The sequence below is a fragment of the Lissotriton helveticus genome, chromosome 4_1 (genome assembly GCF_964261635.1).
Source record: "Lissotriton helveticus chromosome 4_1, aLisHel1.1, whole genome shotgun sequence".
Classification (NCBI taxonomy): domain Eukaryota; kingdom Metazoa; phylum Chordata; class Amphibia; order Caudata; family Salamandridae; genus Lissotriton; species Lissotriton helveticus.
The window spans coordinates 218,981,538-219,004,619 of record NC_136063.1 but is presented as its reverse complement, the minus strand read 5'-3'; positions in this window follow the sequence as shown (position 1 = coordinate 219,004,619).

The window sequence follows — 23,082 nt, the reverse complement described above, 5'->3', positions numbered from 1 at the left end:
GTCGTATGACATCCTTATTGACGTATCTATGTCCATCCTTACGTCAATCTCGGCACCTTAAAGGTATAAATATTACCGATATTGCCCTATGCAAACACACGCGGTGGTGACGAGACGGAGCAGCCATACTTGCCGAAGCCCAGAGCAGAGCAGACCCCGCTGGCACAGCCCCGCCTTCCTGACGCGCTGAGAACGAGACGCGCTGATTTCTCCTGCCGAGAGATCCAGCACCGGCGCTTCCGGGTAGCCCTCGCAGGCAGCCTGGAATATCGAGACCAGAGAGAGAGATACCATCCCTCATTCAACCTAGATTCCAGGTACAGAACTGAATAACCCCTCACAGAGAATTCTTTAGTTATTCACTTGGCAAAAACAAACTTAACTTAAACTGTAACTTTCTATTCCCGCCCACGTATTAGGCTTAGGTCAGGTACACGGGGTAGGCGTATTTAGAAACACCAGTTGAGTACGTTTAGTCAAATGTATATGTGTATGTAATATATTTTATTCATTTTAAAACATCTTATGGCTTAGAAACCATATCAATGTTTTTACAGTATTATTTTATACTATTGCTTTTAATGTATGCACTTTACTTAGCTATAAGTATTGCAATAATATCGATCCATTTCTCTTGTATGAGAAAAGAGACTGATCAATAAATAACACCTTTTTATTGAACACGCCCGTCACTTCCTTTTCTCTACAATCTGATGAGACTAAGAATGCACGTACTGACTGAGTAAAATAAATTGCCTTTTGTTCACACGACTCTCGAGATATACTCTTGATTAGGGGAGAGCAAAGTTGTCATGTTCTATGGTTGTCAGAAACTAAATCCCTTCTTGTCTAATCAGGGAAGTTAAGTCCTTCCTGAACATTCGAGAAAGTTTCTAGTGAACTCTGAGCTAGCTGGCAAAACCCAAAACTTTAAGTCTAGTATCGACAGTAGTAGACCTAGTTAACGTCTGGCCTAGGCCTTTACTGCTGTAGGTATTATTCCAATGCGCAGAGCCTATTGGGATGATAGGAACTACACTACATGGCGCCCAACGTGTTTGGAAAGGGCGATAAAACTAACGTAAGACATTTAGAGTAACTCAGTCGTGCTTTCTCACTCAGACCCCTTTTCCCATAATACTCCAAAGACGTCTGGAGTGGGTGAAAGGTTATATCCGCCAGACCTCGCAGGAGGGAACTCCTATGTATGGTTCTTGGTATAAGTCAACGTTAAAGGATACACTGTTCCAAAATATTGTGCATCTAATCTTTGTTTCCATAAGAAACCTGATCTGCAAACATACAAAAAAATTACCATCCTGTCAGTAAATTGGTAGACAGTGATGAGGAAAGAGAGGCAGTTAGATTAGCAACTGAACTCGCGGCAGCTGATGCTACCATGCAAGACGCAGACCCGGATATAATACTCATCCCGCTCATCAAAAGGAAATCTATAACCATAAAACTTATAGAAAATGGACTGACACCTAGAGGTGGTACAGTCATATTCGTAATTGAGGCACACGAATATCGGCAGACAGAGGTATACTATTCATGGATACATTTTCCAGCAGCAAATCCTGTAACAAAGTACTTCCACTATTACAAAATAGAGGAACTTCCTGAAACGTACACTCCTTTCGAGGAGGTGGAAGTACCACTCAAATTTCAAGAGCATTTGCTCTTATTTGATGGCGCCCTAAAACATAATAATCACATCACCAGGCTCGGTCCTTTAGGTAGACCAGGAGCAACGTGGCCGGTCCTAGCCGGATACACACCACATCCAGACATCGACGGGATGTCTGCAGCTAACCTGTTAACACAGCTAAAACAATTAATAAAAATACATAGACAATTAGTCCAGTATGTGATGCGGACTTCTACAATTCAGCCAGCAATTAAAATTCCACAGCTGACCCCTCACCAGGGGAACACAAATAAAATTACACCACAGAATATACAATCCTGCCTAGGTAAAGTACCGGCTAAACGGGAACAAATACCATTTTGGCTAGCGCAGAAAATAACCCAAATAGAGGCGGTGTTTCCAGACACCACCCCGCTAGAAAAGCACAGGATTCTGACTATCTGTCTTCCAATGGGAATCGCACCACACATTGAGGACTGTGACACTTGGGGTACAGTCTTTGCTTCCATCTACACAAAAATGCACGGTGTTCCATCCATTTCGGTAATACCAGATGTGCTAAAACAAATTCAAGATGAATATGGTCCAGAACCCGCTTTAACTCTTGGTATGAAATTACTGAAAGACTTCAAGCAGGTCTCGGCTATATTATTAGCCAACATAAAAGGTGAAGCAGCAAACGTGGCGATCCGCCAGAGGTTAAAAGAGACAGATATAGCAGACCAACCAACTGAAATTGCCAGAATCATAGAAAAATCCTATGAGGAACTAGGTAGAGATAGTTTAGGTGGAATACCAGTAAAACCGCAACTAATTGAAAGTCCTGAAAAAATATTTTTTAATAATAATTCTACATCACCAAAAAAGAACTGGGATGGAGACAAACAATCCAATCCTAAAGAAAAGAAATTCCAGTCCAGAGGAAGGTCTCCTAGGCGAAGAGAAAAATCTCCGAACCAAAGACACAGGTCACCTCAGAGTGACCCCTCTGGGAAAAGATATAACCTTAGAAATAGGGTTAATATAAAAAAGCCTGATAGATATCAAGACATTGATACACGTCCCTCTCAATCTTTTCAGACTTCCTCGCAGAAATCGGAAAGAAGAGGACGATCAGAACAAAGAGAAGATCACGCCAAGTCCAAAGACAAGGAACCTGCTCAGCTAAAAAAGAAATTACAATTTCCAAAAAAGAAGGTAGCCAGCATTAAAATAGTTAACAATGCCGAGAATACTGAGAACACAACTGAAAAACGGAGAATGGGCTCAGACAATGCTAGACAGCGCAGCAGAAGTGAGCATAGCTCGCAAAGTCCTTATGAATCATCTGGAGACAGTGGACACGAATGAATATCTTCTAGTGGAAACTGCGGACACCAGAGTTAGCAAACCTCACAAAATATACGAAATAACATTGCGTATAGAGGGGGATAAGACTAGAAAAATAAGGGGACTATTTTGGGATAATCTCTCCAAGGGCTATGATATCCTTCTAGCTGAAAAAGACTGGCCACCAGAGTTTGTCAGGGAGTGCCCTCATGGCGAAGAAATAATTATCACATACACAACAAACACTTGGAGGAGGGTCCAAGGGCAGGTTTATCGACCAACCAGGTACATGCCCCAAAACATAATGCTCTCACAACAAAAGATACCTGGGGGTCAAATAAATAAGTCAAACAGAATGGATCACAACACCAATACTACACAAATAACACCCGTGAGGACATTGTGCATGTTAATGAATGCAGGCCAAATCAAGGCTCAAGAGCATATGGAGAAAATAGTTCCCATCAGAAGCCACACTGTACCGCCCTCTTTCTCATCATTTGGGTTCTCCTTACCCAGGAGACAAAAACGGCTGGTCTGATTTTACCGTGACCGATAAATGTGACAAGTGGGTAGTATGTATTGTGCAAGATTTAAAGTGGCCCCTGAAAAAAAGCAGTGTTTGGTGATGGGAGTGAAAAGTGAAAGATTATCGTAAAATTAGGTGAATCAGGTAGAAAAACGAAATTTATTAGTATCTCCCAATCCCTAAGGTTAAAAAGCAAGTGCAAGTGCGGGTTTGAAATAATAACCGTACTTGATGGTGGTCAACATGTTTCTGCATTAAATAGAACCAAGTTTCTAATGCATTCGTCAGGACCTTGATAGACAACACTACTGCTTAGAATAAATAATGAAAAATATCACCTGAAAGTCCCAGGTCTGTACTCAACCGTATACTGTTATCGCGTTGTATCACACGGTATTGGATCCAGACCGAAAGACAAACAAACAAAAAACAAAAGGACATGAATGAATCATATTCTCGTGGTTTCTTTACAATAAAAACCACAATGTGATGGAGACACATTCACAACTACTCGGACAAAAAGTTCCAATGTACACTCACCCATAGATGATGGTTGAGAGGCTTCACCCCACCTGGCTGCAGCTCAGGTTTGAGGAGCACCGCTCTAAAAATAATTATTGAGTTACTTTTGGAGTTGGTTCAACATAGAGTTAGAAGGAAAAGTTTACACGGAGGTAAAAGATGGCTTGGTTACTCCATTAAAAATTACGTTGGTTTTATGTAGGTCCACCGCCAGTACTATACCCCGGCGGTCGAACTAATGGCTAAAATCGAATTGTAACGCAGATATGATTCCGCTGATTTTATTCAAAACCTATACGCATGTAGGCAAACTCAGATGGGAGATTTCGAGTTTAGCGGCAACACAGAAAGCAAGTCTGCTATTAAGAGCTGGCGCTGCTTCTCTTACGCGTATTGTTATCAGGCTAGCTGGGTGTACGCTAGCGAGCGAGCGCTATGCGGCCCTAACCTATGCGTATAGGTTTTGAATAAAATCAGCGGAATCATATCTGCGTTACAATTCGATTTTAGCCATTAGTTCGACCGCCGGGGTATAGTACTGGCAGGGGACCTACATAAAACCAACGTAATTTTTAATGGAGTAACCAAGCCATCTTTTACCTCCGTGTAAACTTTTCCTTCTAACTCTATGTTGAACCAACTCCAAAAGTAACTCAATAATTATTTTTAGAGCGGTGCTCCTCAAACCTGAGCTGCAGCCAGGTGGGGTGAAGCCTCTCAACCATCATCTATGGGTGAGTGTACATTGGAACTTTTTGTCCGAGTAGTTGTGAATGTGTCTCCATCACATTGTGGTTTTTATTGTAAAGAAACCAAGAGAATATGATTCATTCATGTCCTTTTGTTTTTTGTTTGTTTGTCTTTCGGTCTGGATCCAATACCGTGTGATACAACGCGATAACAGTATACGGTTGAGTACAGACCTGGGACTTTCAGGTGATATTTTTCATTATTTATTCTAAGCAGTAGTGTTGTCTATCAAGGTCCTGACGAATGCATTAGAAACTTGGTTCTATTTAATGCAGAAACATGTTGACCACCATCAAGTACGGTTATTATTTCAAACCCGATTCACCTAATTTTACGATAATCTTTCACTTTTCACTCCCATCACCAAACACTGCTTTTTTTCAGGGGCCACTTTAAATCTTGCACAATACATACTACCCACTTGTCACATTTATCGGTCACGGTAAAATCAGACCAGCCGTTTTTGTCTCCTGGGTAAGGAGAACCCAAATGATGAGAAAGAGGGCGGTACAGTGTGGCTTCTGATGGGAACTATTTTCTCCATATGCTCTTGAGCCTTGATTTGGCCTGCATTCATTAACATGCACAATGTCCTCACGGGTGTTATTTGTGTAGTATTGGTGTTGTGATCCATTCTGTTTGACTTATTTATTTGACCCCCAGGTATCTTTTGTTGTGATAGCATGAAGAAATAATTATGCCTGCCTTCTCAAATCAAATTCCTATTCATAAAAAATACACACTTGCTAGAAAGTGGGCAGTGGCTCTAGCTCCTGCTTTATATAAAAATCACGTGGGATGGGATGAGGACTCTCCTCCTCACAAAATCCAGTTAAAATCACAACCAACTGCACAAAGGCAGTACCCAATTAAGCAAGAAGCTAAAAAACAGGTAAATGAAATACTAGATCAGCTAGAATACCAGGGGGTGATTGAAACTTGCACCTCACAAATGAACAACCCTTTGTTTCCGGTCTCCAAACCAGACAATTCATACCGTCTAGTTTTGGATTACCGACACCTTAACACATGTTGCAAAACTTTTGCAGTGCAAAACTCACATAGTGCTGCACTAATGAATAACATAGTGCGCAAAAAATACAAAACAACATTAGACATCTCTAATGGATTCTTTTGTCAAAACATAGCACCAGAGAGCAGATATTTAACTGCATTCTCAATAAATGGCACTCAAAAACAATTCTGTCGGTTAGCCCAGGGGTACAAGAACAGCCCGGGGGTATTCTCAGCAAGAGTAACAAAATTACTACAACTATATGATGATGAAGCATTATCTTATGTCGATGACATATACTTAACAGATGATGACTTGGAGACTCACTTGAAAAGAGTGAACACCATAATACTTGGGTTCGCAGCAGAGGGTTACAAATTCAACTTTAAAAAATCCAGAATTGCCCATCTGACAGTCCTGTTCTTAGGATATGAATTATCAAGCGAAGGCAAAAGCCTGGCTGACAATTTCCTAGAGAAATGTGCCGTACTCCAAGCACCTAGAACACTAAAAAACTTACAGTCAATTCTAGGCTTCCTAAATTTCGGAAGAACATACATTGCAAATTACGCAGAAAGGGTCAAACCCCTTTATGATCTGATAAAACCCGATTTTAAAAGATCCAATTGGACTCAAATACACACAGAAATTTTGAGATCCCTACAAACAGACATGCTAATTAAAACAAAGTTAGAAACACGTGATAACACACGCAATCTTGTGATTCGAGTCATCCCAGGGAGATGCGGATTCACATACCTGACCTCTAATGAGGGAGAAAAGGTACCAATTGCATTCAAATCACACTTGTACACTAAGGCTGAAATGAAATTTATCCCAACGGAAAAAATTCTTACTGCAACACAGACAGCTATAGCAAAAGAACGAGCCCTGGCACAAGGTAAACGAATAATAATCGTGACACCGATACCAGCCCTAGAGGCTGTAACGAAAGCAAGCATTCCAAATGCTAAGGCTCTCCATCCGAGATGGATACAATGGGCTAATTCTCTTGCTGCAACAGACGTGGCGTACGAATTTGATCCTTATTTAAAAACACAAGAATTTCTCCAATATGAATTTGAATGTCCTCCGCCGACCGAAATTTTGCCTCTAGAACACTACGGCTGTTTAATATATACAGACGGATCAGCAAAACCCGCGGTGGGGGGTAAGCAAGCTTACTGTGCTGCGTGCGCGATCGTTAAAGGTCGCTGGCACGAAGGAAAATTTAAACCAGCAATCACTAAAACACAATCTTTAGGAGATTGTACGGCTCAGCGAGCTGAACTACTGGCATTCAAGATGGCGCTTGAAAATACCGATCGAGAATTCCCCACACTCATAGTGTGCGATTCGTATTATTGCGTTCAGTCTTATAATGAATATTTGCAGATCTGGCTTCAGAATGGTTTTAAGGATGCAAAAGGAGGCACAATCAAGCATAAAATCCTCTGGGAACAAGTAGTTCTTTTACAAAAAGAACTACCAAAGACTCACGTGATTCATACGCTGAGTCATCAACGTGATGGCGTTCACGTTGCAGGGAATTCATTGGCTGATGAGGCCGCGAAAGCAGCTGTGCAAACGGCTTCCGTAGCTGCCATCACCCGGTCAAAAACAAAAATAGACAGCGAAATATTACAAGCTGTCAGCGCTTCAGAAAAGGATTCGATAGAAACACTCCCGAAAGGCTTTCCAGTAAAATACTCATACACAACTGATGCGAACAATGTTCCTTTTGCTCGAATCCCTGGAGTGGGGGATAGGGCAATTCCAAACATGGAACACAGGTTAGGACTAATAATAGCGGCACACGAAGGGCTTGCTTCTATCCATGCTGGCGTCTCAGCCACAGTATCATTATTAAAACAGAGATACTGGTGGCCACAAATGAGAAGACAAACAAGGAACTATGTTCTAGAATGTGAAATATGTCAAAAAATGAAAGTATCAACGGTGAGACGTCCAGCGCAGACGCCCCTTCTAATCTCGGATAAACCATTAGCCTGTGTTTATCTAGACCACTGTGGTCCCTTACAAAGGGATGGTAACTATAAATATATCTTGGTCGCAGTGGATTCATGCACGAGATTCATATGGATGTGGCCCCAGCGAACGGCTGACGCCAGAACTGTTATAAAAGATTTGCGAGTCTTTATCGGCACATACGCAATTGGCATGCTGCATTCGGACCACGGTCCTGCTTTTAGCTCTAGAGCTTATAAGGAGGCCATGGTCAGTATGGGCGTGGCATTGCGGTACTCTTGTCCATTTCACCCTGAGGGGAACGGAATTGTTGAAAGAAAAAACCGTGACATAAAGCAATCTATAACGGCAAAGGTATTAGGTTCGGGAGCTGGGTGGGTCAAACATCTAATAAGTGTCCAACGTAGTCTAAATAACTTGCCAAGAAATTCTCTGAAGGGATTCAGTGCGTACGAATTATTATTTGGAACTAGGATGTTGATCTCTGACATTGATAGTCAGACTTCAGTGGTGAAAGAAAAAAGCTTTGATATCAAAGACCGTTTGGCTATTTTGCAGGACTTAAACAAAACAAGAAAAGACCTGAGCAACATAAAATTGAAACAACAGCCAACAACCACTGAAGAACCACCACCTGTCCCAGCAAGACCTGTCTGGATTCCAAAAGTCGGGGATCTAGTCAGGGAAAAGATCGCGGTAAAGAAGGAATTTGGGCCTTCTTACAGAAAAGCAGTTCCTGTCTTGTCTGTCAACGGGACAAGATCAGTTGTACTACCGCCACTTGCTGGAAAAAAGGAGAACCGAGTTGTACCCATCGACCTGGTAAAACCACAACATGTGGCCGATAACAAACAGTAGGCCAAGTGGACTCCCAATAAGTAGCAGAACACCAAGGTTTGCTACCAGTACAGAGGTCCTAACGAAGAGGCTCATCACATTCGAAACGCCTACAGAAGAACAACAAGGACTATGCAACAATGCAATAGAACTCAGACCTCTGAAAACCCAAATAAAAACATTTAGCAGAGACACACCAATCTATAATGAAGTACCAAGTGAAAATGCAACCAATGAACCAATTGGAACAATTGACAGAACTGCATCCGGCTACTTCATAAACTTCGATGATTCCTCTGAAGGCTTCAGTGAATCAAAAACACAGACATCATCAAAAACCTTTAAAGATAAAGCTAAAGAACTTTTGAAACAACTGAAAGAAACATATCTGATTTCTCCATGGATTGAATTTTGGGTGGGTTTTGGTGCATTTATCCTCATACTTTGGCTCATCATGATACTAACTTTGGGACGCTCCATTGAGGGAAAATATGCAAAAATGGACACAGCAAGTCAGAAAATCAACTTGATCCTCAAACCACACACATCTTCACACATCGAGAAAAGAGAACTTTCTTCAGTCAACTTCACAGCCAATCTGATACCTGGTGGGGTAGCCTGGGACAACACTGACTATGAAATTTATGGTCCGGTCGAAATCCTGAAATATCCACACCAAATTAAGATCTCATTGAGTGACTTTGCAAAACCAAGCTCATTTGCTGATGATTGGGACTTCGAAAGCATTAATAATATGATGTCTGACTTAGTAATGTCTGCTAAATTTACCAAACATGATTATTTGCAGGGTTTTACAAATTATGATAGTATGTACTGTTATAACCACTATGGTAACCATTTTTTACATAGATCTGCACAACCTAGAAATGTTTTAAATTATAATCAATGGGAACATTGTGCAACCCCTCCAAAAGGAAGCTCAAGGACCTTCTATGACAAATATTCATACCTTTCTGGTTTTAACACAAGTAATGCTGAAGCATTCTATTTTAAATTGTCAAACAAGACAGGGACAAAGACCATGATAACTAACACAAAATTGATATATTCAGACTCATTCTTTGAAAAAATGAATACTTTTGGTTTTGATTATTGGGACAAGAATGTTGAATTGAAAAGTGTTTGGGGTACAAAAGAATGGCAAGTACAGGGTATAGAATCTATGTTTAGAGCCTGCATGATCCCACAACAAATGATATTTTTAAATGACACTGTTCAACAAACCACCTGTCTTGGCCTAGCCAAAATCAAAGACTTAAATAAACCGTCTATTCCAAAGCCAACAATGTTCAGCAATAGCTCTACAGATGAAGAGATAGACGTAAATTATGTATTAAACCAAAACAGAACACATCCTGATTGGAAACAGTGGTTGATCTGGCCCACAGATACAAATAACTGTCACGATAGATTCCTGAACAAAACACAGGGGTTCAAAATGACCAGGCCAGACCCTAGATATCCCCAAAGACATCACCCAGGGATAATAACCACCTACAGTGTGGGCAAATTATGCCTTCAGTGGCTACAAACTTCCACACTGACAGAAATTAAACAACACCTAACTTTACTTACTGATGGTGCTGACTTGCGTGATTTCATTATGGGACCGCGCAAACAGCATCAAAAACGTTTCATAGCAGCCTCTGTATATGCAGCATACAATGAGGCCTGGAAGGTTACTCAAATTGAAACAGCAGAGAGAATACGGGAAATTGACCGTATTAATTTGGAAAAATCACTTTCTGTAGTGGACAATGGGTTAATGACTCTGTCCTCCAGAATTTTTTCTTTGGACAGCATTGTGTCTTCAGCAATCAACATATTGTCACAAGACTTACTGTTATTACAACACGGTCAGTCACAATTGCGCTCTATTGTACAGCTTGGCTGGACGTTACAAAATCTGCGTTCAGGCTATGTGCCTTGGCGTTTAATCAACACAACGTCACTATTCCAAATCTTTAACCTTACTGATAGACAAATCAGTATGGCACAAAAGGGTGCTGATTATACAATCTTGAGCATTGAAAAACTCGAAAGATTACCAGTGACAATGTCAGAACGACCTGTCAGTGAATGGATAATACATGGGATAATAAATATTCCAATCTCAACCTTCAGGTTTCAATACTGCCAAAAATATATACAGGCTGGCATGTACGAGAAATTGGGAAAGGGGTACATTAAAACATCATGGAACCTGCCCTATTCACATGCATGTGTCAGTAATAAAGGACAGAAAGTGTTTCTTAGTGGCAATAATTGTGCGATGTCACTAAGCGGCACGCTTCTGTGTAACGGAATTAGTTTGCATGGAGCCTGTGAAGGGAATTCATACAACCTTTCATGTCACCAGCAAGGCGCACCTGCAACAGAAATAGAACCATTCTTTCAAAGACTCTATAATGGGAGTTACATTCTAATTGTAGACCACAGATGTTGTAGTCTTATGCCCGGGACTCCTTATCTAGTAACTACGACTGCGAAGGTCAAGTGCTGTGGACGCTCATTGTTCCCCAGCTCCTTTCCAGACAGGGAGGCAAGGGCATGGCCCAATTTGAAAATTACTTCTATTCGAATAGATACTTTAAGCAGAATGAAAACAGTGCTTCTTCAGACGCCTACAAGGCTCACGTCATCAAAAGAAACTTATGATCTACAAGTCGCAAGGACGACTGCAGAGATACATTCATTATTATCAACTAATTCCCCCATACATTTCGCAGAAATACTAAACGAAATCTTAAATATTTCTGATACCAATGGGGTCTCAAAGGTATTTAAGACAGTATTTTCGATGGCATTAACACCATTCAAAGCCATACTGGGTATTTTTCCAGATTTCGTCCATTCGATTTTTGGCGGACTTCCCCTGATCTTGGGACTAATTGCAGGAATCCTATTCTTGGTCCTTATTTTTCGGTATGGCAACCCATGTCACAGACAAAACTCTTGCGACAAGGGAAGAAACAATCCTAGCCATTGGATACCGGGACCGGATATCAAAAATCCCGGGACTCTCCCGGCTTAGAGACCTGAACATGACTTGGTTTCTATCATTTCGACCAATGTGGCAAAGATGTGTTTTACCTGTATTAAGGTGTCTGCTATGCGGAGAAGAATGCGTGTTAGACACCTGTCTGACGCTACAATCGGATGCGCCAATGGATGCAGAAACATTGTTGAGCCCGATCAAGGTTCATGCTTTGTGCTGCCCTCAAAGGCTACCAATCCTGATGACGGCATTCGTGGAAGCTTCACCACTACGATTGATGGGTAGTGAAGTTCAAGATGAAAGCAGCATCGACCAGGTACGACCTTCTGTCAGCAATGCAAATCAGAATGTCAATGGAAACAATCATGCGCACGAATGCATGATTACACCTATTTCCGAGTTAGTGGAACTTTCCCAGGAAGCTGTTGACAGTTTTTTCGAAAGCCTAAATGATATGATGTTCTCACCAGAGCAGAAATAGAGACTTTTGAACAAGCTCGCACACGGCGTTCCCTGAATTCGGCCTTCAACTTTAAAAATAAAGTCACATGAACAATTTTCCCTCCAGTTCACGGACAGCAATTTTACAGCAGCCCCATAATATTTTTTCATATTTTTCGGGACACTATCTTCTGCTTAAAGTAAGAACTATTCTTAAAGAACTAAGGTTTCTAAATTTTAGATAGCTTATAGACATAGCTTATAGACATTAGCTGCCCGCTGGTATGTTCATAAATATTTTAAATATTTTATTCTGTGATGGAATGGTCTCGAACTTTTTTTCTGTATTAAGATCCATTTCATGTGTAAATTCTCATATACCAAATAGCAATAATGTATACAAATGCGTGATTAACTTAGCATTATTATACAGCTTGAGTGCATACAATACATATGATTGCAACTTTTCCGTATATTTGAAAATTTCAAAATGCATTTATGTATTTTGGGGTGGTAAGGTATACACAATACTCTATAGTATGTTGTACTATGTTTTACTATGCATAGATTAGTAAATATGACCATAGTTAGCGTGGAGTGGGTGTGATGTATTCCTATAGGTTCTGAATCGATCCCCCTATTCCTGACCCTATTCTGGTTAAACAAACCAACAAGTTAACTAACAGTCAGCCCATGAGGCAGAAAACCCCCATGATGCAGATACCGTTATCTGACGCAGTCACACTACGACACAGGAACGTGTTATCTGATTAGGTCATAACGCTTGCGATCTAATTAGACAAGCGATATTCCTCCAGCCCCTGATAAGGCATACGGAGTTCTCATAACAAATCAAACCTATGACAACCTGGGTAAAACCCTGCGGCCATTGTTTTGATTTCACCGAGAACTTCAGCAAAAGAATGTGCTAACGAGCAAGTCGTATGACATCCTTATTGACGTATCTATGTCCATCCTTACGTCAATCTCGGCACCTTAAAGGTATAAATATTACCGATATTGCCCTATGCAAACACACGCGGTGGTGACGAGACGGAGCAGCCATACTTGCCGAAGCCCAGAGCAGAGCAGACCCCGCTGGCACAGCCCCGCCTTCCTGACGCGCTGAGAACGAGACGCGCTGATTTCTCCTGCCGAGAGATCCAGCACCGGCGCTTCCGGGTAGCCCTCGCAGGCAGCCTGGAATATCGAGACCAGAGAGAGAGATACCATCCCTCATTCAACCTAGATTCCAGGTACAGAACTGAATAACCCCTCACAGAGAATTCTTTAGTTATTCACTTGGCAAAAACAAACTTAACTTAAACTGTAACTTTCTATTCCCGCCCACGTATTAGGCTTAGGTCAGGTACACGGGGTAGGCGTATTTAGAAACACCAGTTGAGTACGTTTAGTCAAATGTATATGTGTATGTAATATATTTTATTCATTTTAAAACATCTTATGGCTTAGAAACCATATCAATGTTTTTACAGTATTATTTTATACTATTGCTTTTAATGTATGCACTTTACTTAGCTATAAGTATTGCAATAATATCGATCCATTTCTCTTGTATGAGAAAAGAGACTGATCAATAAATAACACCTTTTTATTGAACACGCCCGTCTCTTCCTTTTCTCTACAATCTGATGAGACTAAGAATGCACGTACTGACTGAGTAAAATAAATTGCCTTTTGTTCACACGACTCTCGAGATATACTCTTGATTAGGGGAGAGCAAAGTTGTCATGTTCTATGGTTGTCAGAAACTAAATCCCTTCTTGTCTAATCAGGGAAGTTAAGTCCTTCCTGAACATTTGAGAAAGTTTCTAGTGAACTCTGAGCTAGCTGGCAAAACTCAAAACTTTAAGTCTAGTATCGACAGTAGTAGACCTAGTTAACGTCTGGCCTAGGCCTTTACTGCTGTAGGTATTATTCCAATGCGCAGAGCCTATTGGGATGATAGGAACTACACTACACTAAGGCAGCAGATTCACACAGAATTACAAAGAAGGACTAGGTACTGTTCAAAAGTTAGGTTTTTAGAGCTCTCCTGAACGCTGATTCTGGTTTTGTCATTCATAGAATAAAAGGCATGGCATTCAAGAGCTTTACAGCTTACCCTGGCCTTACGAAAGCGGGGAGTAGTAAGCAATTTCATGTGATTTGATCTTTGGGCCCAGTTGTGTTGGTAACTTTGCAATCTAAGGGGGTCATTAGGATGGCGGGCGGACTTTGTCCGCCCGGCCACCCTAACGGAGAACGGTACCTCCCGCCATAAGGGCAGGTGTCGGGCACTTCCTACATGTTTATCATTGTGGCGGGCGGTGCACTCTGCACAATCACCGGGATGGCGATAAAAATTCAAACCAGAACATGAAAAAAGTTGCCATGGGCCCAACCGTGACAAGAAAATCAGCGATAAGCAGCGCCAGGTCTGCAATTCACACACGTCAGGAGGGAAAAATCACTATAAAAGCAGAGAAAAAACACAAACAAAGACAAAACAACTGCGAAGCACAATGGAGATAGCTGGAGCAAGTACTGAGGACAACTAGAACCCCACAAGACCCATGGAGGACCAGCCTGGTACCTCAGAGTCAGAGAAGGGCAAGGAGACACTACAACAGTACCCTAAACCCTAAAATACTACACTACACAAAGACTACAACACTACCCTAAAATATAAAACAGTACATTACACAAACACTACTACACTACCCTAAACTCTAAGAAACTACACTACACAAACATTACAACACTACCCTAAACCCTAAAACACTACACTACACAAACACTAGAACACTACACTAAACCCTAAACCACTACACTACACAAACACTACAACACTACCCTAAACCACTACCCACACTACTCCCACCCCTACACTACCCTAAACCCTAAAACACTACAACACTACCCTAAACCACTACCCACACTACTCCCACCCCAGGCACAATCACCCTTACCTCTCTTTCCTCGTGGTTCCTCTCCAGCGTCGCCGTCTCTGCTCCCGGTTCCTGCTTCCTGCTTGTCGTCGTGGGGCGGTGCACGTATGATGTTATGAGGAAACGGAAGAGTCTCTGTTTTCTCACAAGGAGGTGGATCGGCATTACATCATATGCGTTGTAACAGCGCATGCGATGTAAAAACACGCATACTAATGGCTACGCGTTGTTACATTGCATGCGTTGTTACGCTTGCGATGTAATGGCATTGCAGGGAAACAGCTGCGTTGTAATGGCTGTTTCCCATGGATGAGGTCAAGAGGCGCTGGAAAGATGTGAAGCGCAAAACCAAGCAGAAACTCAGCAACAACCAGAAGGCAGCAATGCAGACTGGAGGTGGGAGTCCAGCACCACAAGAAGAGCTGGAGGAGATGGAGGAAATGGTGTCCACGGTCATCAGTGTGGAGACAATGGCATGATTTGGGGGACATGACCTGACACAACAGCAACAGGGAGAGTAAAGACCAGGACTGGGGGGACGGAGGGAGATGGGCACAATGGCACACATGCACAAGTAGGTATAGCACAGTGCACACTCACAATGGCTCTGGATCATGTCCCTGACCCCCTTGGCTCACTGTAGCACACCTAGAAACAGCAAGTAGGCCCCCTTCGACTATGTGCCCAGAGAGGGCCCTTCCCACACACCACCAATCTCACAACCAACCCATGCACATGTGCTAAACTAAGCAAAGTGGCATGTCTGTAAGCATCACTGACAATGCAAGTGACACTGCATGACGAATAGCATTGCTGCAGTCATTATATCATGACATGTTGCTTGCCACAACACAGAGGTGGCTGAGTGTGGACCACATCTGTAAAGCAGCAGGTCTCACTCTGACACATCCACGTGCATAAACAACCCCTGACGTTAACAAAACATCTGCGGACCTACCATGCCGCAGACTCCCAACTCCTACCAAGAGCCCAATGTACCCATGTATGCAACATCTCGGCAATGTATAAGCTCAGAAGTCAAAGGCACCGCATGAAAGGGATAAGGAGCAGCAAAATCAGAGCAGCAAGGGCGGCTCGACCAAAATGCAGTACACACACATAACATTCAGAGCATTGACAACAATGTGGTACAAACTGCAACACGTTCACAATAGAACAGAGGACACAACTGGTGCTGCTTCCGTGTAAAAACTGGCCAATCACATTTGGCATAGCAGGGAACTGTGAGTTGATAATGTACAAGTAGAATCACACATCTGTGATGTTGTCGAAATGTCCACTGTCATGCATCAAATAGGCAGCTCCTACCAAACAGTCACAATGTACACTGTCATGCAGTCTGTATGTAAACATGTACAACCCGTCAACATACATGTGAACACAATGTTAAACTGCATCTCTCCTTCACATTGCAGAGGGACAATCAACACCTCCTGCAGAGGAGACCTAACAAATATTCACTGATGACGAAGAGGACCTCCTCACCTTCAACACTGACACCCTCCAAGAGCTCATGGAAAGCTTCAGGACCCCACCTCCAGGAGCAGGGCAGCCCAGCTGCATCGAGGAGACCCCACCCCCTGCACAGACCACGAAGCAGGAAGCACCAACCACCACGGCTGTCTCCCAGGATGCCCACGAACAACACATGGCCTTACAACGACATGTGTTAGGGTACCAGGAAAAGATGGCTGATCAGGTGCAGGTGGGGTTCACCTGCATGGCAGCCAAACCAGATTCCATACGTGGGTGTTTAAGTCCCATCAGGGACCACTTACAGTCCCTAACAGACACCCACAGTCCCCTCAATTGTCTCCAAGGATCCATGGCTGACATTGCTGGAGGCCTGACTCGGAGACAAAAACAACTGTCTAGTGAGAGTGGCTCCATCTCCAGAGATGTTGGTTTTCCGCTGTGTAGATACCATCAGCCTGTGGGCAATGACTTCCTCTGGCGTTGAGTCATTGAGGCTGGTGTCCTGTTCTGCGCTGCCTCGGGTGTAGTCCTGGAGGGGTGGTCTGGGGGGCATGCGGGTTGGTGGGGGTGGGAGTTGTGGCCCTCTGTGGTCTCCGAGCTGCATGATCAGTAGCTCTATGATATGTGTTGGTCTTCACATGTGGCTCTGGGCTAGGCTCCCTTTCATACTGCAGGTAGTCGTCCTACTTAACACCAGTAAAAGGCAGGTGTTAACTCCCTTCTGCTAACGCGCCTTATTGCCTGTTTTTGGATCGCAGATCTGGCTAGTCTTTGAGAATATCGCGAAGTGGTGTTTTTGTGTGTTTTTGCATGGGAACGCCTACTCTGCATATCATTAGCGTTAGTTGTCGCTCTCCTCCGTGGCAATGTTTTTTGCGGAAGCTATCGCTGGAAAACTGTCCATATTGGCAGTTTGCACCAGCTTGAGAATGGGGTGATAATTCTTTTGCCACTTTTGCGCTACAGTGCTGATAACTCGTCGATAAGTCCTTGAGAATATGCCCCAATGAGCGATGCAAATTAGAGTTATGTGTGATGTTAGCAAGAGTGTAAAACAATAGCACAGTGTGTTCCAAAGATCTTACCATCATAGGTAAACAAACAGGATTTTGGCGTCCCGATCAGCGAGCGTGGAGTGTTCAGTGAACATTGATAGTGGTGCAGAAGTTAATATGCAATTAGACGACGGAATAAGTAAACGGAAAAAATGAGTGAAAAGTGAGAGCCATGTTGAAATGGACAACCGCAAGCGGTAAGTTGTGAACCTCTAAAGACTTAGTAGGTAAAAAGCATAAGATGTAATGGAGAAAGGATAAAGTTTGGTGAAAAAGTATGAAACAGTGAAAGTAATTATGAAAGGATGATATAGAAGAAATAATTGATCAGAAAGCATGGGAAAGCAAATGCAACATAAGATATAAATAGTCAATTAGACAACAGACCAACTGAGTAGAAAGAAAAACGAGCAAAAGGTGAGTGCCATCTTGGAATGAACAACCGCAAGAGGGGTAAGCAGATGCACACACTATGAAGCTAATAAAACAAAGTAGGTAGACAGCATAGGATGAAATGAAAAAAGAAGGTAAGAAGGGTAGAATATGGTGAAAAAGTGTAAAACAGTCATATTAATCAATCAGAAAGCATTACAAAGCAAGTGCAAAATAGGATATGAAGAAAGCTTTTACAACAAGCAGAGCATAAGTTATGGAAGACGACACACATATTATAGGAAGCAGCTGAATTCAATACGATCAATCAGTCCATTAAGCATAAGGGTATCCAACAATTTCATCCAGTAGGTTTCTCTCTGTAGGGGGAATTCTCACATAAAGTCAGTCTCTAACACCATAAAATGAAGCTGGCTGATGTTATGCTTCTGTGTCAAAAAGTGTGAGGCTATAAATAACAGATTTTAAGCTGATGTTGCTTTTATGTTCATTGGGCCTGGTCTTGATTTTTCATTCACTTTTCCCAATGTATGCCAGACCGCAGGGGCATTACAATAGGTACACCACGTTTTTGGTGTCACAAGTGACAGTGATCAGTAGTTTGATTTTATTACCTTTGTGTGGGTGAGTTCCTTTAATGATGTTGTTGCAATTATTGCAATGTAGTCACGGAATAGGGCCTTGATACGGACGGTTCATATTTTTCCATTTTAGTGTAGAAAGCATTTCCTCGAAGTTTTTCCAGTGCTCATGTTACGTTCCATATAGGTAACCTGATATAGGCCTGGGTAATATCGAACACCTTCACCTACATTACCTCCCCTATATTATACAGTAACAAGCCTTTTAGGATTGAACATTTATCTAGTTCTAGTCCTGGGTGCAGAAGGAGGGTTTCTCCCTGAACAATAGCATCCTATAACTTCATCAATAGGTTAACACAGTATGAATAAATATTCATAAGGGTTCTTGGAAACCAGGCAGGGGCTATACCACCTGCATAATATCTGTGTACAAGGTTCATCCCATACATCATCCTCAAATACAACAATGGCTAATACAAGAAACCAGGGACAAAGGATCCCTAGATACTTTCTGTATAAATAAGCAAATCTCACTAGTATTAGCTAGAGGGAACCAAGTATTCCAGGCTGACACAACCAACAGAGACACTGAGGCTCCTGCATACAGACGCTTCAGTTGACAGTGGCTTGACACATTCTTCGCGGGGTGTCCAAATCGAGACCAGGACGGGGTCCCACACTCTCTCACTTCAGGTAATGGGGTTAGACTAAAACCTAGAGGAATTCTTGGCTTCACACCTACTTACATGCTAGGTACACTTAGGTACATCTAGATATCATGCATTTTATATTTATGTATGTATTCAATAATATTACACAATGGTAGAACTATACTATCCTTTTATATTCACTGTACTGCTAATAATTTATATCTGCTACTGATTAACGGTTGTTGCAGCACATCTATTTTACACTAGAAGAACAACTGTGCAATAAATTCTTATTGTAATATGCCCAACTATTTCTTCTGTGCAACTCTCTGAGACTGAATAAGTGAGCATGAGTGACTGAACAAAAAGTAGTACATAGTTTCCACGATTCTGAGGGATCAGGGTTGTCATGTTCTAAGGTTGCCAGAAACTATTGACACGCCGATAAGAGGAGATTCTAGTGGCACTGTGAGTTAGCTAATGCAAACAGGCTAACATTTTCGGTGTTGGTGCTTAGAGCCAGTCTGTAACCAAACCCACAGTTTATGTTATCCGAAATGCTCAGATCCTGTATGCGTAATATAGGAACGACACGACACCCATAAGTGAACAAAGGAGATTCAACAAAAATACCCTTGAAATCTGGTTCCATTTGTACCATCGGCCAGTGTTTTTAAATGAACCTTCTGGATTTCTGGCTTTGTTTGCAGACTTTAAACACTAGGACAGTGCGAGCCCCTTTATTTTGTTCCGAGATAGACGTCAGTAATTGTTCGCTTGATTTATTTGAGGAGCGTTTTACAGCACTCTCAATTATTCCAGAAGGGTAACCTCTGTTACTGAAACTTTGGCTCATTTCTGCTGTGTTAGTAAAGAGTCTGTAAGGATTGGATGTAATTCTTTTGACTTGTATGAGATGAGAGTAGGACAAATGTTTATTTAGAGAGAATTGATGGAACCTGTTATGATGCATTAAATTGTTAAGTCAGTTTCCTTCCTGAATGTGTTGATTTCCAACCTGTTTCCAATCTTAGAGACAGATACATCCCCAAAACTCTTTGAAATTATATGTAAATTCAATTTGATTGGTAATGGAGTTCAAATGTTCAACAGCTGATGATATTTTTTTATCAGACCCTTTCCATAACAAAAATATGTCATTGCTGTATCTTACAAACATGGCAAGGTTGTTAATCCATGAATCATTAGTCAAAATTTGATCGATTTCAAACTTGTACATAAAAAGGTTGGCGTAGCAAGGTGATACACAATTGCCCATGCCATTGCGTTGGAAGAAGTATTAATTTTCCCAACAGAAGTAATTGTGATACAGTGTGTAATGCAGTAGCTCCGAGAAGAAAAATCTTTGGATCATCAACCAATTTAGTTTTTGTCCGAAAATATTCAACAGCTTCCAAGCCCAGGCCATGTGGAATGGATGTATATAATTAATTGACATCAATGGTACATAACAAGATGTTCTGATTATAATTTATGTCAATATTTTGAAATTTTTTATAAAACATTGGTGTTGTGTTTAATGTACGTAGTCATTTGTTGTACCAAGGATGCAAATATTGGTCTACATATTTGCCAATAGGTTTATATACATCACAAGAAAGGCGGATTTGCGATATTTGATCAGCACATCATTAAATGTCTCTTTGCCTATACATAAGCAATATTGTACATCTTTATATCTTAACTATTTAGTGCAGCTTTTGATGTACAATGCTTATCCACCTTAAGCATTAACCTTAGACAGCCTGCCCACCGATGGTGTTACAGAGTGTCTATCCCTAAAAAGCAACAAAACACCAGCGCACATCTAGTTCAGTCTCTATAATCCTTGTGCATTTAGCACCAGTATTTCAATCCAACTTATTTTAGAACACAAACACTCCTTTTCAATCCAATGGAGCCTCGTAGCGTAGACAAGTTTAGGACTTTGTTTCGTTAAAATCATGTGCTTCACAGCCGACGCGCGTTTCGCCCCCTGCGGGCTTCCTCAAGGAAGCTATTCAGTATGCTCAGCACCGCATTTATCAACACTTTTGTATTCAACGATCCTTACGGTATTTATAGTATTGCAAGGGCCAGCAAAATGTCACGATCAATTGATAAATGCGGTGCTGAGCATACTGAAAATCTGCCTTGAGGAAGCTCGCGGGGGCGAAACGCGCGTCGGCTGTGAAGCACTTGATTTTAACTAAATAAAGTCCTAAACTTGTCTACACTATGAGGCTCCATTGGATTGAAAAGGAGTGTTTGTGTTCTAAAATGGGTTGAATTGAAATACTGGTGCTAAATGCACAAGGATTATAGAGACTGAACTAGATGTGCGCTGGTGTTTTGTTGATTTGCCAATAAGTTCATGAAGAGATCCACATGTAGACACAATGGGTCTAACAGGAGACTTCAACAGGTCTTTGTGAATTTTAGGTAACATATAAATCATTGGACTTCTTAGATCATCATTTAGAAGGAAACGCCTAGCACCATCAGTGATGGTCCCATTCATGACTGCTGTGTCTAAAATTGTTGCTAAAGGTTTTGAGAAATTCATCAATGTTTTTTTTTCTTGAGTTTCATATAAGTCAGAGAGGCAACTACATGTTTGTGGGCATTTTTTAGGTAGAATGATGAGTCCATAATATTCACCAATGCTCCTCCCTTATCAGCCTTACCACACTTTATTTTATGATTATTGGCATTTTTTTCAAGAATTCGGCATTCCTTTACAGTAAGATTCGACTGTTTAGTCCTCTTATCTTTAAACAGTTTTTGGATGCCATGTTTAATGATGATCTCAAAAGAATCCAGAATGTTATGACTTGCTGGAGGCATATACGTACTCTTAGGTTTCAATCCTTTTAATGTGCCTTCATCTTTGGGATGTTGATTGTCCATTATGTTAGTAAAAAGTTGTTTAAGATGAAGGGTACGCATAATTTGGGAGAAACTCATTTCAAACTCTAGTGGATTAGAATGATAAGTAGGGACAAAAGATGTTCCCTTTCGAAGGGTATTGATTTCTATTTGACTCAGGTGGTGAGAGGAGATGTTGATCACTAATTTCTGTTTCATCAGGTTTTGTGACTCCTGGTTAATCTTTTCAAGGTCATCAGATCGGTTGTTGTTTCTGTTTCTGTTCTTGCGGATTCCCCTCCTGGTTCACCGTGTGCGGGTGGACCCTGTCCTAAAAGAAACCTGGGAAGAGGCAGCAGTACCCTGTTGTCCTGTCCTGTAGTTGAAAGCGAAGCTTGATTGATTGTAGTTTCAGTCAGAATGTTGTGTTCTTCTGTTTGCTGTGTTATATTTACCATCGGTTGAAGATGTCTCAGTATCTGAAGTTTTGTAAGATGGACTGCTTTGTCATCTTTTAGCATACAATTTGGCACAACAGAGTTTGTCATAAGTGATGTCACATAAGCAGTGCATTGCGGGGTGGGTAAGTTATAGTTGGCTTGGCTAACTGTAACTGCTGAATTTCCCTGTTTTTATTGTTAAAAACAAAGTTGGTAATCCAAATGTACCCAACATGTTTCGGACCCCCGGACCTTTTTCATGGGTTATTGCCAGCAAATCCTACAACACTTTTTATCATGAGTTTCTTTGTTCATTTCTATATCCCCTTGCTGAGACTTTCAAATGAAACTTGATTAAAAGTAAAAAAACTTAATTACTTTGTGCATGACTGGTGAAAAAGAAAGTAATAATTGTGCAAGTATAGTGAAAGTGTTAAAGTATTGAAACGTGCTAGAAAATCCTCACAGGAGGAGCGCTGTCATTTCACGTATTTGCAGCCTGCTGTCATTTGGGTATTGCTCAGATTGTTGTTGGATTGTGGTACAATGGACTGGTGTATTA